The sequence below is a fragment of the Carya illinoinensis genome, chromosome 8 (assembly GCF_018687715.1).
Source record: "Carya illinoinensis cultivar Pawnee chromosome 8, C.illinoinensisPawnee_v1, whole genome shotgun sequence".
In the NCBI taxonomy this organism is placed as follows: Eukaryota; Viridiplantae; Streptophyta; class Magnoliopsida; order Fagales; family Juglandaceae; genus Carya; species Carya illinoinensis.
In genome coordinates, this window is record NC_056759.1 from 20,313,938 (window position 1) to 20,319,937 (window position 6,000).

Sequence of the window (6,000 nt, forward strand, 5' to 3'; positions counted from 1 at the left end):
ACAAATTTCTTGTAATGCACACGATGGTGCACCTAGGTTTCGATTGGCGATGACTTGGGAAATGACAACGTTTTTGCTTCTTTTGACCTGTGATGGATCAAGGCAAATCTTCTGAATCAATCTAAGAATGATGTAAAACAATAGTAATATCAAAAAGTTCAAAATGGACGCACGGCTAAGGGCAGAATTGTAGCAATGCACATGAAGGTGCACCTAGCTTCCATTTAGCTGTGAATTGGAAATTGACCTGGCCTTGGTTCTAGTGACGTGTGATTGATCAAGGCTAATCATCTAAAATCAATCTATGAATGAGGTAAAACAGCAATAACAACAAAAAGGTCCAGATTGTTAGGGCGAGAATGAATTTAAAGGGAAATTAAGCTCAAAATAATGTTTAGAGATTACCGATCACATTTGAGTTGATTAATGTGCTTAACTCAAGTGAGGAACGTAACCACGGCTAGATGAGAGCACCTTAGGCGCGTGTGACACTTCTTAGGGTTGTGGGAAACCAATGGAATGTTGTGTGCGGGCTTCAATAGGAGGAATGAAGTGAAAGACGGATTTCTTGGTGCCAATCCATCCAAACCTAGAACTGAACTACGAGGGTCAGGGAGGTGTGTAGATGAAGAAGTTTCCCCTGAGGAAAAGGTCTAAAAGGACAAGGCTAAGAGCGGAATTGTACGAACGCACGTGAAGGTGCACGCCTAGCTTCCGACTCGCTGTGAATTGGAAATTGACATGGCTTTGGCTCTAGTGAAGTGTGATAGATCAAGGCTAATCTTCTAAATTAATCTGAGAATGATGTGAAACAAGAATAATATCAAAAAGGTGCAGATCGAACGGGCAAGAATGAATTTGAAGGGAAATTAATCTCAAAACATGGTTTAGAGATTACTAATCATTTTTAAGTTGATTAATGCGCTTAAGTCAAGTTTGAAACTTAACAATGCATAGATGAGCAGCTTAGGCGCGTGTGACACTTCTTGGGCTTGGGGGACACTAACGGAACGGTGTGTTCGGGGTCCAATAGGAAGAATGAAGTAAAACACGGATTTGTTGGTGCCAATTCGTCCAAAGCTAGAACTGAACTCGGAGGGTCGAGGAGGGGTGTAAATGAAGAAGTTTCCCTTGAGAAAATGGTCTAAAATGCACATGGTGGTGCACCAAGGTTCCGATTGGCGTTCACTTGGGAATTGACGTGGTTTTGGTTCTATTGACATGTGATGGATCAAGGCGAACCTTCTAAATCAGTCTAAGAATGAGTTAAAACAATAATAATATCAAAAAGGTCCAGATCGAAATGGCTAGAATGAATTTAAAAGGAAATTAAGCTGGAAACATGGATTAGAGATGAGTACTCATCTGTAAGTTGATTAATGCCCTTAAGTCAAGTTACAAACTTAACACTGGCTAGATGAGCATATTAGGTGCATGTGGAATTTCTTGGCCTTGAGGAAAACCAATGGAAGGGTGTGTGCGGGGCATCAATTCGATGAATGAAGTGAAACACAGATTTCTTGGTGCCAATTCGTCCAAAGTAAGAACTGAACTAGGAGGTAAAGGTGGGTTGTAAATGAAAATGTTTCCATCGAGAAAATGGTCCAAAACGCCTCAGCTAGGTACAAATTTCTTGTAATGCACACGATGGTGCACCTAGGTTTCGATTGGCGATGACTTGGGAAATGACAACGTTTTTGCTTCTTTTGACCTGTGATGGATCAAGGCAAATCTTCTGAATCAATCTAAGAATGATGTAAAACAATAATAATATCAAAAAGTTCAAAATGGACGCACGGCTAAGGGCAGAATTGTAGCAATGCACATGAAGGTGCACCTAGCTTCCATTTAGCTGTGAATTGGAAATTGACCTGGCCTTGGTTCTAGTGACGTGTGATTGATCAAGGCTAATCATCTAAAATCAATCTATGAATGATGTAAAACAGCAATAACAACAAAAAGGTCTAGATTGAAAGGGCGAGAATGAATTTAAAGGAAAATTAAGCTCGAAATAATGTTTAGAGATTCCCGATCACATTTGAGTTGATTAATATGCTTAAGTCAAGTGAGGAACGTAACCACGGCTAGATGAGAGCACCTTAGGCGCGTGTGACACTTCTTAGGGTTGTGGGAAACCAATGGAATGTTGTGTGCGGGCTTCAATAGGAGGAATGAAGTGAAAGACGGATTTCCTGGTGCCAATCCATCCAAACCTAGAACTGAACTACGAGGGTCAGGGAGGTGTGTAGATGAAGAAGTTTCCCCTGAGGAAAAGGTCTAAAAGGACAAGGCTAAGAGCGGAATTGTACGAACGCACGTGAAGGTGCACGCCTAGCTTCTGACTCGCTGTGAATTGGAAATTGACATGGCTTTGGCTCTAGTAAAGTGTGATAGAACAAGGCTAATCTTCTAAATTAATCTGAGAATGATGTAAAACAAGAATAATATCAAAAAGGTGTAGATCGAACGGGCAGGAATGAATTTGAAGGGAAATTAATCTCAAAACATGGTTTAGAGATTACTAATCATTTTTAAGTTGATTAATGCGCTTAAGTCAAGTTTGAAACTTAACAATGCATAGATGAGTAGCTTAGGCGCGTGTGACACTTCTTGGGCTTGGGGGAAACTAACGGAACGGTGTGTTCGGGGTCCAATAGGAAGAATGAAGTAAAACACGGATTTGTTGGTGCCAATTCGTCCAAAGCTAGAACTGAACTCGGAGGGTCGAGGAGGGGTGTAAATGAAGAAGTTTCCCTTGAGAAAATGGTCTAAAATGCACATGGTGGTGCACCAAGGTTCCGATTGGCGTTCACTTGGGAATTGACGTGGTTTTGCTTCTATTGACATGTGATGGATCAAGCCGAACCTTCTAAATCAGTCTAAGAATGAGTTAAAACAATAATAATATCAAAAAGGTCCAGATCGAAATGGCTAGAATGAATTTAAAAGGAAATTAAGCTGGAAACATGGATTAGAGATGAGTACTCATCTGTAAGTTGATTAATGCCCTTAAGTCAAGTTACAAACTTAACACTGGCTAGATGAGCATATTAGGCGCATGAGGAATTTCTTGGCCTTGAGGAAAACCAATGGAAGGGTGTGTGCGGGGCATCAATTCGATGAATGAAGTGAAACACAGATTTCTTGGTGCCAATTCGTCGAAAGTAAGAACTGAACTAGGAGGTAAAGGTGGGTTGTAAATGAAAATGTTTCCGTCGAGAAAATGGTCCAAAACGCCTCAGCTAGGTACAAATTTCTTGTAATGCACACGATGGTGCACCTAGGTTTCGATTGGCGATGACTTGGGAAATGACAACGTTTTTGCTTCTTTTGACCTGTGATGGATCAAGGCAAATCTTCTGAATCAATCTAAGAATGATGTAAAACAATAGTAATATCAAAAAGTTCAAAATGGACGCACGGCTAAGGGCAGAATTGTAGCAATGCACATGAAGGTGCACCTAGCTTCCATTTAGCTGTGAATTGGAAATTGACCTGGCCTTGGTTCTAGTGACGTGTGATTGATCAAAGCTAATCATCTAAAATCAATCTATGAATGATGTAAAACAGCAATAACAACAAAAAGGTCCAGATTGTTAGGGCGAGAATGAATTTAAAGGGAAATTAAGCTCCAAATAATGTTTAGAGATTACCGATCACATTTGAGTTGATTAATGTGCTTAACTCAAGTGAGGAACGTAACCACGGCTAGATGAGAGCACCTTAGGTGCGTGTGACACTTCTTAGGGTTGTGGGAAACCAATGGAATGTTGTGTGCGGGCTTCATTAGGAGGAATGAAGTGAAAGACGGATTTCTTGGTGCCAATCCATCCAAACCTAGAACTGAACTACGAGGGTCAGGGAGGTGTGTAGATGAAGAAGTTTCCCCTGAGGAAAAGGTCTAAAAGGACAAGGCTAAGAGCGGAATTGTACGAACGCACGTGAAGGTGCACGCCTAGCTTCCGACTCGCTGTGAATTGGAAATTGACATGGCTTTGGCTCTAGTGAAGTGTGATAGATCAAGGCTAATCTTCTAAATTAATCTGAGAATGATGTGAAACAAGAATAATATCAAAAAGGTGCAGATCGAACGGGCAAGAATGAATTTGAAGGGAAATTAATCTCAAAACATGGTTTAGAGATTACTAATCATTTTTAAGTTGATTAATGCGCTTAAGTCAAGTTTGAAACTTAACAATGCATAGATGAGCAGCTTAGGCGCGTGTGACACTTCTTGGGCTTGGGGGACACTAACGGAACGGTGTGTTCGGGGTCCAATAGGAAGAATGAAGTAAAACACGGATTTGTTGGTGCCAATTCGTCCAAAGCTAGAACTGAACTCGGAGGGTCGAGGAGGGGTGTAAATGAAGAAGTTTCCCTTGAGAAAATGGTCTAAAATGCACATGGTGGTGCACCAAGGTTCCGATTGGCGTTCACTTGGGAATTGACGTGGTTTTGCTTCTATTGACATGTGATGGATCAAGCCGAACCTTCTAAATCAGTCTAAGAATGAGTTAAAACAATAATAATATCAAAAAGGTCCAGATCGAAATGGCTAGAATGAATTTAAAAGGAAATTAAGCTGGAAACATGGATTAGAGATGAGTACTTATCTGTAAGTTGATTAATGCCCTTAAGTCAAGTTACAAACTTAACACTGGCTAGATGAGCATATTAGGTGCATGTGGAATTTCTTGGCCTTGAGGAAAACCAATGGAAGGGTGTGTGCGGGGCATCAATTCGATGAATGAAGTGAAACACAGATTTCTTGGTGCCAATTCGTCGAAAGTAAGAACTGAACTAGGAGGTAAAGGTGGGTTGTAAATGAAAATGTTTCCATCGAGAAAATGGTCCAAAACGCCTCAGCTAGGTACAAATTTCTTGTAATGCACACGATAGTGCACCTAGGTTTCGATTGGCGATGACTTGGAAATGACAACGTTTTTGCTTCTTTTGACCTGTGATGGATCAAGGCAAATCTTCTGAATCAATCTAAGAATGATGTAAAACAATAATAATATCAAAAAGTTCAAAATGGACGCACGGCTAAGGGCAGAATTGTAGCAATGCACATGAAGGTGCACCTAGCTTCCATTTAGCTGTGAATTGGAAATTGACCTGGCCTTGGTTCTAGTGACGTGTGATTGATCAAGGCTAATCATCTAAAATCAATCTATGAATGATGTAAAACAGCAATAACAACAAAAAGGTCTAGATTGAAAGGGCGAGAATGAATTTAAAGGAAAATTAAGCTCGAAATAATGTTTAGAGATTACCGATCACATTTGAGTTGATTAATATGCTTAAGTCAAGTGAGGAACGTAACCACGGCTAGATGAGAGCACCTTAGGCGCGTGTGACACTTCTTAGGGTTGTGGGAAACCAATGGAATGTTGTGTGCGGGCTTCAATAGGAGGAATGAAGTGAAAGACGGATTTCCTGGTGCCAATCCATCCAAACCTAGAACTGAACTACGAGGGTCAGGGAGGTGTGTAGATGAAGAAGTTTCCCCTGAGGAAAAGGTCTAAAAGGACAAGGCTAAGAGCGGAATTGTACGAACGCACGTGAAGGTGCACGCCTAGCTTCTGACTCGCTGTGAATTGGAAATTGACATGGCTTTGGCTCTAGTAAAGTGTGATAGAACAAGGCTAATCTTCTAAATTAATCTGAGAATGATGTAAAACAAGAATAATATCAAAAAGGTGTAGATCGAACGGGCAAGAATGAATTTGAAGGGAAATTAATCTCAAAACATGGTTTAGAGATTACTAATCATTTTTAAGTTGATTAATGCGCTTAAGTCAAGTTTGAAACTTAACAATGCATAGATGAGCAGCTTAGGCGCGTGTGACACTTCTTGGGCTTGGGGGAAACTAACGGAACGGTGTGTTCGGGATCCAATAGGAAGAATGAAGTAAAACACGGATTTGTTGGTGCCAATTCGTCCAAAGCTAGAACTGAACTCGGAGGGTCGAGGAGGGGTGTAAATGAAGAAGTTTC